This window comes from Pinus tabuliformis, chromosome 8, assembly GCF_031772625.1.
Source record: "Pinus tabuliformis cultivar Carrire ecotype Pingquan chromosome 8, CPIR1, whole genome shotgun sequence".
NCBI lineage: Eukaryota > Viridiplantae > Streptophyta > Pinopsida > Pinales > Pinaceae > Pinus > Pinus tabuliformis.
The window spans coordinates 2024322926-2024337130 of record NC_142294.1 but is presented as its reverse complement, the minus strand read 5'-3'; positions in this window follow the sequence as shown (position 1 = coordinate 2024337130).

The following is a 14205-nucleotide window of genomic DNA, read 5'->3' as shown; positions in this document are numbered from 1 at the left end:
GTTCACCATATTTCAGGGGATGGAATTAAGGTAGACTCATCTAAGGTAGAAATTATTTCCAAATTATCAATCCCAAGTTGTCAATGAGATGTTAGGAGTTTTCTTGCTTTTACTATACATTATAGAAGATTCGTAGAAAAATTCACAAAGATTGCATCTCCACTCTTCAAATTACACACCAAAGATTGTGAATTTAGTTGGAACTATGATTGTCAAAAGGCTTTTGAAACTTTGAAAAATAAGATATCTGAAGCAACCATCTTAAAAGGACCTAATTCGAAATTTCCTTTTCATATATCAATTGATGCTTCAGACACAACTCTAGGAGATGTGTTAGGACAAAAATACCTCACTCCTTATGCCATTTATTATACAGTAAAAATTTAATTCCTGCAAAGCTAAATTATACTGTAACTGAAAAGGAGTTTTTAGATTTCATTCATGCCATTAATAAATTTAGATATTACATTACTGGCTATGAAACTTTCGTTCATCAAACCATTCTGCCATTAGATACTTAATGAATAAACCAGTTACTAATGGTAGAGTAACAAGATGGCTGTTGGAGAGGTAAATCCCCTCTACGGATAGAGGCGATCCCTACTAGCCCAGAACAGGTCTAGCAACAATCAGTCAATGCTACCATGCAAGTTCCTAATTGCAAATAAAAGGTAGGCAATGAGAACCTACTTGGATTCCAACGCTAATGTTTGATGAAGAGACGTCGCTCTCGCTCCTTCGCTTTGGCCGGTCACAATCCTCCACGATCCTCGTGAATAGACACCTGCACACACAAAGAGAAACACGAACACAAGCGTGAAATCTAATAAATGCAATTATACGTCAGTCAAAAAGGACATAACTCACATTAACCATTACAAAGACAAATGAGAGTGGAACCATAATAGTAGTCATCTATTATTAATCAAAAACAGAGAGGAGTACAACCAAAGTTCTGACGTCGAATCCTTCTCAAGAGGGTCCAGTCAGCAAGTCCCTTAAGCATTCACCCTTGGAGGTAGATATCCCAAATCAAAAACTCTCTCTCACACAAGTTTACACAAGAAAGCAACACTTCACAACCTTCCTTAAGCTCTCTAGCAATCCCACACTTGTCACACCAACTACCTACTAGCAGCAGCACTCTAAGCACTATCAATTTCACACTATCCAAAACTAGCTGCTCATGTGAATGGTAGAGGCTTAAATAGGAGAAGGAGTCTCCATGAATGGTGGGAGGATGAGCTTATCTCCAGGAAGGTGGCTCAAATGACGAAACAGACATGCCAGAGAAAGGAGGGCGACATTTACAAGGCCAACAACCAGGTCTGGAGTCATCTGGAAGGCCGGCTATTAGAACAAACTCGCCCAAACAAGATCAGTGGGTGTATAACTGTACTGGAGCGCTGACATCGCATCTGAATAACAAGGAAGGTTATGTCAGCGCGACCCAATATGAATAGAAGATGCGCTAGTTCATGAAATTCGACCAGCGCGGGAAAACACGTTGCTTCCGCGCTGGCAGCGCATTCGTTGTATTATGGGGCGCGAGTCAGCGCGATTATTTTAATAACAGTCGCGATGATGGGAAAAACTTTGGCAAAGTGGGTCATTTGGCAACATTAGAGGGCATGAGCATGATTAATTTGAACTCATGACACAGTAGGGAGACTGACAGGAGATAGTGACAAATTACTGTGTAACAGATGCCCCCTAAAGCATGAAGCCCGAGAGAGTGGGAGGGGTGAAATGCTTTACAAAACTCGCTGAACTGGAACACCACCAGGAAGAATCTGCACGTATGTACAACTGATATCTCTAAGAATCTAATACATGTAGTCTAGGCATGGGTGCAGCCATCCAGAAGACATACGAAGAAGGTTTGTGGTATGGACGCAGCCACCCAGCTGAAGAGACCATGATGATAATAAGGTATGGTCGCAGCCATCCCAAAAGAGTCAGGTATGGATGCAGCCATCCATCAACGAGTCATGTAATAAGAATCCACAAAAATCGCAACCTGGATTGCAACAGACCAAAATCCAGGGTCTTGCGCTCCATCCCGACCCGAACAAAGTACAAGTCCAAGCATGTGAATACATGGGCTGAAGTTGAACATGCATGAACATCGTCCGATGACCAGTCAATAATGAAAATTGTTAACAGACGCGATAGGTACCACCAATAATGACAATGGTCCTCAAGGTACTTATAGGTACAGTCCGCGGCATGTGAATCAATGAGTTGGTGTCGAACACCTGCAGAATCATTCGATCGGAGGCCAATGATGAAAACCTCGTGTCGAACACGAAGAACCTGCCATTGAGGCATGCAGGCTCTAAGGCACCTGAAGGGAGTCTCTAAGTCACCTTCCTGGATAATGAGCTAAAGTCGACAGGAAGTAACCTTGATCGAAGGTGGGCCATAATGCTTCCCACATCATTGACACGAGATAGAGAAGGATAAGATATTTTGTGTGAGTATCAGAGGGAGGTTGTAATTTTGCAGAGGTCAACTTCTCTTGAACATATCGGCGGCACGACAGTGGATTTGGCAGTATCTGACATCAAATGAGCAGAGGTCAGGGTGACAAGGCAATGAGCAGATGAGAGGCCAAATAGGATAACCCAAACCCACGGAGACTAGTGTAAAACAAGATGAGAAATCCCCACCCAGACACGAATCCAGACTAGTGCCATGTTCAAGAGCGACATACCGTCGACACAACAATTATTATAGTTCCATTTTCCCCACCATTTCTGGCAGGTACCCCGATTATTTTTGGATGACAAGCTTGACGGGGATAGCATATGCTTGGAAAGTGTCATTTCGACGGTGTCCGATGTCATTAAGTTTTAACGAGTCTGACAAAGGAAGAACTCGGCGTCTTTTCCTGTTTAGAGAGTCTGAAAAGACAGCGGAAAAGAAAACTCCAGGGGGGTCCTTTTTTGTAAAGTTGTGTCTCTCGAGCCCGAAAAAGTATAAAACAATGCTCGAAAGAACCGCCCGACCGATATGATCGAGGAGTACTTTTCGTAAGTAGTGACTTCGACTCGAAAAAGTAGAAAAGCGGTCAGAAGTACGTCGTTTTGGAGCCAATAACGAGTTCGAAACGACAAACACCCAGCAATCTTTTCAGTCTAAACGGTCGAAAAAAGAGCTTTAAAGGCGACCGCCTCTCGTTCTTTTTATGAGCCGAGAGGGGGGCTCGGCCTTTTCTTGCTTTACGTCGAAAAAGAGCTTAAATACGACGGTGTGGGACCAAGTGTGTGTAGGACCGTCGTGACCCCACCGATATGAGAATCTGCACAAGAAACACCACACGTGTAAATCTGTTCGAGATAATATGTACCACATGCATAAAAAACATAGTAAAACGACATTGGCACCAAGCACATAGTAAAAACATCACAAAATCCCACATTTATGAAAAATGATAATTAATTATAAAAAAATTACCATAAATAGGGGGTAAAAGGAGGTTTTTACCATTGTTACCATTTTGAGCCGTGGAGGACGTTGTGGAGCTGCGAGGTTGACGAAACAAATTCCATCTCGTGCGGACATCAACCACCCTGCAATCTATTCCAGGTAGGTTCTCCTTCTCCTGCGCTCCATTTTGAAGCATTTTAGCGACATTTTCACGGTGGGAAGTGCTAGTTTGGGCAAATTTTTTGGACTCCAATTCGCTCTCGGTCAGCGCGGATTTTCTCATCGGGTCCGCGCTGATCGAATAATATTTACACATACCACACTCGGATCAGTGCAGAAAACAGGTGTGCTTCCGCGCTGACCCAAGGAAAATATCAAAGGGCGCCATTATCAGCATAACTGTTTTAAAAACAGTCGCGTTGACGCCGTGAAACTAAATTTTTAACAAGTTGAACGTGTAAATTTCTGGGTTCGATCCCCAGTGGAGTCGCCAATTTCTGGGTCGATCCCAGTGGAGTCGCCAAATTGTTGGAGAGTAAATCCCCTCTACGGATAGAGGCGATCCCTACTAGCCTAGAACGGGTCTAGCAACAATCAGTCAATGCTACCATGCAAGTTCCTAATTTCAAATAAAAGGTAGGCAATGAGAACTTACTTGGATTCCAACGCTAATGTTTGATGAAGAGACGTCGCTCTCGCTCCTTCGCTTTGGCCGGTCACAATCCTCCACGATCCTCATGAATAGACACCTACACACACAAAGAGAAACACTAACACAAGCGTGAAATCTAATAAATGCAATTATACGTCAGTCAGAAAGGACATAACTCACATTAACCATTACAAAGACAAATGAGAGTGGAACCCTAATATTAGTCATCTATTATTAATCAAAAACAGAGAGGAGTACAACCAAAGTTCTGACGTCGAATCCTTCTCAAGAGGGTCCAGTCAGCAAGTCCCTTAAGCATTCACCCTTGGAGGTAGATCTCCCAAGACAAAAACTCTCTCTCACACAAGTTTACACAAGAAAGCAACACTTCACAACCTTCCTTAAGCTCTCTAGCAATCCCACACTTGTCACACCAACTACCTACTAGCAGCAGCACTCTAAGCACTATCAATTTCACACTGTCCAAAACTAGCTGCTCATGTGAATGGTAGAGGCTTAAATAGGAGAAGGAGTCTCCATGAATGGTGGGAGGATGAGCTTATCTCCAAGGAAGGTGGCTCAAATGACGAAACAGACATGCCAGAGAAAGGAGGGCGACATTTACAAGGACAACAACCAGGTCTGGAGTCATCTGGAAGGTCGGCTGTTAGAACAAACTCGCCCAAACAAGATCAGCGCGGGTGTATAACTGTACTGGAGCGTTGACATCGCATCTGAATAACAGGGAAGGTTATGTCAGCGCGACCCAATATGAATAGAAGATGCGCTGGTTCATGAAATTTGACCAGCGCGGGAAACACGTGTGCTTCCGCGCTGGCAGTGCATTCGTTGTATTATGGGGCGCGAGTCAGCGCGGTTATTTTAATAACAGTCGCAATGATGGGAAAAACTTTGGCAAAGTGGGTCATTTGATAACATTAGAGGGCATGAGCATGATTAATTTGAACTCATGACACAGTAGGGAGACTGACAGGGAGACAGTGACAAATTACTGTGTAACAATGGCTATTACTGTTACAAGAATTCAATATCACCATTCTGGACTGACCTGGAAAACAAAACACAATTACTGACTTTTTATCTAGAATTCAAATTATAACAATGATACACCTGTAGAAGATAAGTTTCCTGATGAATATCATTTAGCAGTATCTACTAAATCACCTTGGTTTGCAGATATTGCCAATTATTTAGTTTCGAGAAAGTTACCCTCCTATTTGTTTCCTAGAGAAAAGAGAATAATAATCCAAAAATTGCATCTTATTCATGGATAAATGAAGAATTATACAAGACAGGACCAAATCTCATCATTCGAAGGTGTGTAAGAGAAGATGAAATACCTGAAATACTTAAAGCATGCCATGATGAACCATGTGGGAGTCATTTTGCTGACAAAAGAACTACTTATAAAGTCTTTCTCTTAAGATATTATTGGCCTTCCCTTTTTAAGGAAGCCAAGGAATATGTTAAGAGGTTTGATAGTTGTCAAAGAATGGGGAACATGTTCCTTTAGACGAAATTCCACTACAGCCTCAGGTACTCATCGAACCCTTTGAAAAATAGGCTTTGGATTTTGTTGAACCAATTAATCCATCTTCAAATATATATATATATATATATATATATATATATATATATATATATCTTGTACGCACTGATATATGTATGTTACTACACGGGTAGAAGCTAAAGCACTTTCTTTTGCTACTGAAAATGTTGTAGTTTCATTTCTTTTTGAGGATATTTTTACTCGTTTTGGTGTCCCAAGAGAAATTGTAATAGATCAAGGAAAGCAATTTACATCTAGAGTAGTGCAAAAGATAGTGGAAGAATATAAAATCAAGCATCAGAAATCTACTCCATACCATCCACAAGAAAATGGACAAGTAGAGTCTACCAACAAAGTGATTGAAGCAATCCTCACCAAGATAGTTCACTTGCACAGAAGGGATTGGGCAGAAAAGCTTCTAGAAGCTTTATGGGCCTACCGTATCACATGGATAATCACTACAGAACATACTCCATATGAACTTGTTTATGGGAAGTAGGTCCTATTTCCAATTGAGTTCTAGATTCAGACCTACAAGACAACAGTAAAGTTGGGACTTGACTTATCAAAAGCACAAAAGAAAAGAATGGGACAACTCAATGAGCTTGATGGAATAAGGCAAGATGGTATCCAGAAGACTAGTTTAGTCCAGCAACAGATATCTATATGGCGTGCCAAATACATCAAAAAGAGAAAATTTCAGCCAGGAGACTGGGCATTACTCTTTGATTCAAAGTTCAAAAATTTCCAAGGAAAATTTCAAACTCACTAGCTTGGGCCTTATGAGATTGAAAATGTTTTTAATAATGGAGCAGTCATAATTAGGACTATTGATGAAGAAAATGTTCCTCTCTTAGTAAATGGACATCGAATCAGGATCTATCATAAGCCAATGACAAAGGAGGAATTTGTAAATATTTTCCAGGACAACTCTGATTTGAGGTTGGTTACGAAGAATTCTTCTTCTCCTCCACCTTAAAATTTTTTTTTCTATATAAATAAAATAAAATGATATATATATATATATATATATATATACATGAAAACCAACAATTGTTGGCATGTTTATGCAGAAAATTCAAGGTGAAAACCAAGAATTCTTGGCATCTTAAATTTTCTTTGTATTCCAATTTCTAAAAATCCATCTCCTTTTTTCCCTTTTGTTTTCAAAAATAATAAATAGCTACAGAATTATTGATTTTCTCAGCTCTGATGATTTGCAGCCAATTTGACGGACACCTCTGTTCATACAATTGAAGGAATGATTGACTCCCTCCACTGCAAAGTACTTGAAGACAGCATAAAAGGCAACAAAAGGTTAGAAAGCAAATAATTCAAAGGTATGCACTTCTTTAATTTAATAATAGGGATCAAAACATTACATATATGGATTATAAGACATAGTACTACCGAAAAATCAAAACCATTATTGCAAAGAGTTGGTTGTGTCATGTCAAATCTTGCATAATCTGCCATTCACTCCCCGTCATCATAAATCCTATTACGATCCATTGAATCAGTCACCCAAAACATACACATAATGATCTTAACGGATAGATTCTACCCCATTCACTTATACCCTCACTACCTACGCTCTCATTATTCCATCACTCACACTCTCAGCCTTTCTGCTCTAAAATCCCTACCAAGCTATCCTACCCTATCAAACAAAATAGTTTTGAAACAAAGCTTCTCGGCCATGAGAGTGATAGTCAGAACAGATCCAACATGGAAGAAATTTTTGGAGGGGTATCCACAGACAAAAGAATTATTGCAGAAAGTGTAGTGGCTAGAATTTGTAGAGAAATTCGATGGCTTCCATAGAGAAGTGACCAAATCCTTCGTCGGGGCCTTTGATGGAGTCAAAGTGGAGATAGGAGACATCAAATTCACAGTGACAAAGTCATTTATAGCTGAAGCCACTAGACTGCCACGGATTGGAGAGAAATGGTTCAAGAACAGAGGTATTGAAACAGAAGACTAGAAGGTTTTCCTAAAGAAACCAAGCATGGACACCAACATTTTCAAGAAGGGAACCTTAAGCACAGCATTGAAAAGTAAGTGGAGGAACCTACTTATAATAACACAAAAATTTGTTACCTACGAAGGAAGGTTTGGATGTATGTTTTTCTATCATATTAGGATTCTAATGAATTTTCTTGAAGAAAATGAGATAAACCTTCCATATTTCTTGTTGAATTGTCTTAGAAAGATGTCAAGAAATGTTCAGAGGAGAATCCAGTTTATAAATAATACAATGTATCACCATGTTCTATTCAAAATACTTGTTGAATTTCATCTCCAAAACATAGGTGATAATTGGGAAATATTTTTAGTAATAAATCACTTTCAGGAAGAAACTCATGGGCAGCCAAACAGCAGTAGACTTAAGAGGGGAAGGAAAAGAAAAATTGATAAGGCATAGGAACAAGAACCACAACAACCATATAAACTGTCAGAATATGACATTAGTTTTATAGAAAATAAACAAAAGAAATGTTAGAAGAAATAAAGCCAGTAAAGAAACAGAGAAGCCTAAAGCAGAAAGGAAGAAAACTAAAAAGACCCCTGTCATAGGTTTAAGGAGTACCAACCTCAACTCAACAAAAGAATTACCCTCAAAGAGCACAGAGCATGTCAATATAGAAATAGAAGAAAACTCAGAGGCAGAAGAAGAATATTCAGGAACTCCACCAAGGGTTTCATCTCCATGGGTTTCATCACCAATTGTCACCTCACCTCCTCAAAGTCCAAGATGGAGAACGCCAGAGATTAATCCGGTGCTGCAAGATATCTATAATTATATTGAGTCCCTGAAAAAAGGGACGCAACAAGAACATCAATTCCAATTCAAGAGGAGGAAGAAGTCCATTTTAATGAGCCACAAGAACCTCCAGTAGTCAATATATTGAAACAGGAAATTTTCGAACTGGAGACATTAAACAGGTACACTAAAAATGAAAATCAGGCGTTGAAAGCACAGGATGAAATACAAATAGCTAAGAGTGACAACCTCCTCTTACATCTAAGTCCGTGGTTTAATAAGAATGAGAAACTGAAGAAGAAAAACAAGTCTTTATAGAGACAGGTTATAAACTTGAAATACAAGATCCTCATGAGGAAACCAAGGATGGAAATCACTAGAAGGAAAGTGAAAATGATGAAGTTAGATGTAATGGCAGAAGTGTCCAAGCAAATGCAGTAGTTCAAGATATAAATTTTTCATTTTGTATGAGGACATACAAAATCTTCAGTGTGGGGGAATGTAGAGTTCCATAATTATTTTGTTTTGACACCCTTTTTCCTCCATTTTCCTCTTTTTCATCATCAATATCAACTTAATAAATGAAATAAATCATAGAGTTTGATAAGGTAAAAACTCTTACATGTCTTATTTTTCATATTTGTTAATGTTCCTTATTGTTATGTTAAAGATTGCATTATCTACGGAATTAGCATGATTCTGCGGCTATTTTATAAATCTGCAGCTACCTCCATGGTTTGCGGGGTTCTAGTGCGCCAATGAAGCAAATAAGCACATGGGTAGTTGATGATTGATCCCCTTATGGATCTCCTCCTATTCACTCGAGCCAATTCACAGAAGGAATCACACTATGGCGCGGTCAAAGGTACAGGTCAAACACGTAGCAACAAAAGTCTAAGTGTATCACGTTTCTTCGATTTGTTTTCCAAATAGCAAATCAATGAAATAATGCTTTTATGTTTAGTTTCAAATTTGAATAAGGATTGAACAAAAAACCTGTAGGTGTAGAAGTCTCAAATTATTGAGCACACATTTTATATAAATATGTATCCTCTATAAACGATAGAAAAGAAGTAATAGCTAATTGTTGAAGCATTGTGAAACAGACCTTTTTTCTCGTATTGATTTGAAGTTACTTTTCTATGATTCGATGTGCATGTGAGTGTGATTTGCACCTACTGGATGCAGAGGGCCCCTAAAGACAGTCAAGGTTTACTTTACTTTATTTCATTTCTTTATGAATATTTTCATTTAATCGCTTTATGTTATCATTGCATTCTAGTTTAGTTTCTTTACTTCGTTGTTTTCATTATTCCGTTATAACTCAGTTATTTCGTTTACCATTTCGTTATTTCGTTTATTCTTACAATTGTTCAATAGTTTAGTTCTTCAAACATTTTTTGTTCATTATAGTTAGTATTTTCATGTTTTTGAGAATTAGAACTTGTATCTACTTTGTAGTTTGCAATTAGAGATTTCTTTCATGCTCTTTAAAATTAGAATTTGTATATATATTTTGTAGACTAGATTTTGAAGGATCATTAGAATAATATGAATACTTTTTTTTCATTTAGATAGATTCATAATTTTAGGATGAATAACATAATATATTTTAGGATAACACTCAAATAGAAATGACCTGGTAGATTATTCTAAAAATAGCTTAAACTTCCACTTATTCTAACAGTAGCTTAATTTCCACTTATTAATTTGTAGAAATCTAACCAGATAAACAAGGAAAAATCTCAAAACAAACATAAACATCATCTTACAAACTAAAGGATAGGCTTCTAGCATATATAGTGCACCTGAACTTCATAAGTTTACCAACTCCGGTCGATAATTTATGCTTGCAATTTAATAAAATTAAATTGACCAAATAGAAACAGATATAATATTGATTGAAGAGATATTTGGAGGTGGGAGAGAAAAAGTACCCATTAAATCATAATCTTTAAAAGACCTGCCCCCACACTCTCATATGGAACTTCAGTATTTCACACATATGGTTCATTTCCATTCGAGGTACCGGAAGAGAAAAAAGACATTTGGTCGACGGTGACAATTTTTCCTTCATGAGGAAAACGAAGCACCCATAACAAAGAAGAAACTACACAAAACATAGCATGGGTCCAACTTCGCCCAAGAAGAAGGTTGTAATTAAGATTTGCATATACAACTACCAATTCTAGCTCAACAGTCTTTCCTTCCAATGTGATAGGCAAATTTGTGAGAATACCTTACGAATAGGAGCCTTTGCCATCAAAGGCCTCCAAAGTGTTCAGGGATTGGTTAAGGGGAGGAGAGCTAATGGCCTTCCAACACAAAACATACATGATGCAGGTGGAAGCACCTTCATCAGTGACAGTCTCATGGATCATCTTTCCTTTAATAATAACTTGAATCAGAAAAGAAATCTGATGAGGAAGACAAGGAACATGGTTTTCAAGATCAAAATTAATTAAACTAGAATCAGCATGATCAATGGCTCCTATAGTAGACAACAATGATTTTTGCTGGATTGGACATGTTTGGAGAACTTCCAAAGCTAACATTTCTGAAGGTGATTGAGCTAAATCTTCAACTATATTATAATGTTGTTCAGGTCTAGCATTCGGATTATAGGATGATTTCTGAAGCACACCTTTGGGAGGTGGTTGGATCGCGAATTCATTATTAGGTCGCTCAATATGGAGTGGACCATAACTGTGTGGATTGGAAGTAGAAGATATATCAGTGACTTCTTTCTCCACTATCTTCTTTTGCAGGGTTTTATAATCTTTCGATCGTGTAGTGATGGAAATAGGCAATGAACCTTGCATCATGAAAACCTGAGAACTAGAAGAGGCAGAGGATTGTGGTTGGTCTACCAACTGAGTCTGCTAAAAGGGAAATGGTTCTTTCAAAACATACGGAGTCCCTTTCAATAAACAGCTAACTTCAGAACGATAGGGACAATCCTCTATATAATGGTCTTCTTCACAAATGAGGCAAGGATATTTCAGCTTTCGTTTGGAGGCATCATCAGCAAATGATTTGGGAGGACCTTGTTTCGGGGTATCGGATATGGATTTTCCTCTACCCTTTTTCTTACCTTTCGAGGCTTTATCTGTCGCAGTAGATTGGATCACATGGACCTCGAAGGTTTTACTAGGATTGGATGGATTTTTCAAAGGATGATTGGAATCATTATCTGAAACATATTTTTTCTTCGCAAAAGCTTTGGTGGAAGTCTGAGACACTGATCCAATTATACCATCAACAGGTGGTGCATCGAGATACTTTGAAGATGTCAAACCTGAATATGGTCTTGGAGCATCAAGAAACATCTCATATAGCATGCCAGATTGGGAATAGACTAAGTCTAGATATTGAGCACGTACAATAGCTTGGTCCTCGGTAACACATCCACTCATTGTTATATCTGCAACAATTTTGGTTACGAATGATTTGGTGAACCATTCATGTTGCACAAAAAATTGTCACCTTGGCATTCTGCAATCTGTATGAGTCCATTACCACTCATACATTCCTCCTTTGCAAGTCTTAGGCCTCAGTTCCTCATATCAAGCCTTGAAAATAAGAGAAAACCCTTAAAAGTCTCTAAAACTCTGGTTCCGCACTTTATCTTAGCATTACCTATGGTCCCACACCTACTGGTCATGTTCCCTGCGCACCTGACTGCTTTGTCTCTGTGTTATGGGTGTGGACCCCTGTAAAAGTTAAAAAGGTGCAAGTATATTCTTAAAAACTCACTTTGAGTCATTTCTAGAAGCTTCTGGAAGGAATCTTGAGGTGGCAAGTTCGCTCCCTTAAGGTTCATGCATCCCATACCTTAAGGAGCTAACCCCTTGATGTGAGGAGCTTATCCCTTTGAAGGAGGACTCTATCCCTTCATAGGTGGACCTGTAACCTCCTTCCTCTGCACTATAAAATGAAGCATTGGGCTGGTTACTGAGGAGGTTGAAAGCTGAATATTTTTGAGGTGAAATGCTGCTGGAACTTAGTCTTCCTAATTGAGCTTTTGTGAGGAGAGATTACATACCTCTTTGATCTCATTTGGAAGAGTGTGAGGCTTTTCAAAGTAAAGGAGATTCCTATTTCGGACCCTGGGAAGAGCTTGTTCAACATCAAGGCTGAAAAGGTTGTAAGGTTCTTCTACTTCAAAGTTAATACAAATAATTTTGTTTTTCTCAATAAGTTGTTATTGTATGGTTTATTTTATGGATTCCTTGATCACCATAATGGACATGATTTATGATATTAGCTATGCAGGTGTTATTTGATGTTTGCTTGTTTGTGATTGCAGGTTCTCAAAAGGAAACTCTTTCGGACAGTTGAAGGATGGCTGCTAAAAACTAGCATTGGACTTAAGGTAGGGTCTAAACACCTCTATAGTTTTTATTTATGAATCATATATGTTTACAGAAAAATAGATTTGTTTGTCCTGCTTGTTGCTAGATATCTTTTGATACTAGGGATATTGGCCTTGTCTGCAAGATCGACTTATCCGGCCAACAATTCAGTTAACAACCCATCAGGAATTTTTAATTTGATGAGGTGATGCTGATGTCTCCATTCATGGATATGATCGGAAATATGGGTTGCAGTATCTTGCTTCATATATGTGAGCAAATGAGTGTCAGTTTCATATCGAACTGGAAATTGGAAGTGGGTGATTAAGGAAACTCAATATACCGTTTTGCGGCAACACCTGTGAAGGTTTGCTAAAAGAAGCGAAGACGAATAGAATCGTCAACATAAGAATTAGAAGAAAACCATAAGTGATATGTCATCACATGGGCTTAAGGGTCCTCTTTAGATTTTCCTTCAAACTTAGGGCAATCACTCGGAATTTTAGTAGGAACGGGAGGCTAATAAGGCGAATGAAGAATGGGATCATTAGTGAGCCTCGAGATGTCAGGCAGTTCCAACGTAGCTAAAAATGGCAATTACGGATTAAAGGGCATGTGAGGCCTTTGAGGAGGCCCAACCAGTGGATTCCAACCTTGCTAGTAAGGATCATGCCCCCACAGCGGAGGATTTTGACCATAAGGGATTTTATCTTTCCCCCACTGAGGAGTACCTTGACCATAAGGTGGATTCTGTCCAGGGTAGGTTTGATATTGACCTACCATAGGCCATTGATAAGCATTATATACGGCATATGGATTGTAAGGTTGTTGCACTTGTTGACTCTAGATATGAAGAGATTGGCCCTACTGTTGCAGGGGTTTACCTTGTCTACAAAGTTTTACCTTGTTGATATACAAGTTGAGCTTGTTGTTGCAGAGGTTGGCCTTGCTGTTGCAAAGGTTGACCTTGCTACTATAAAGGTTGGCCTTGTGGATACAATGGTTGAGTGGGTTGTTGAACAAACTATGTTTGTTGTTACAAAGGTTTCTGATACTACTGCAAAGGTTTCCCCTGTTGTTGCAAAGGTTTCCCTTGCTGTTGTAATGATTGTTGGATAGTTCCTTGAGGCATACCCTGTGGGTATTGGTAAGTTCTGTATGGGTTGGGACCATATGCACCAGGAATAGCAGATTAACTAGGTTGCACATAGAGTCCTGCTTGTGGAATATAATATGGATTTTGCAAGGCTTTTGAACCATATGGGACATAAGCCAGTTGGAGTGGAATTTGAGCCATGTAAGGTTGTTGATATTGGATATTACCCGCCCTGAATGGACCAACAGGGTTAGGAATACCACTATAATAAGGTTGATTGACTCCAACCATGTAAAGTTGTGATCCACTCACATGGGTTCCACCTGACACAAGAGG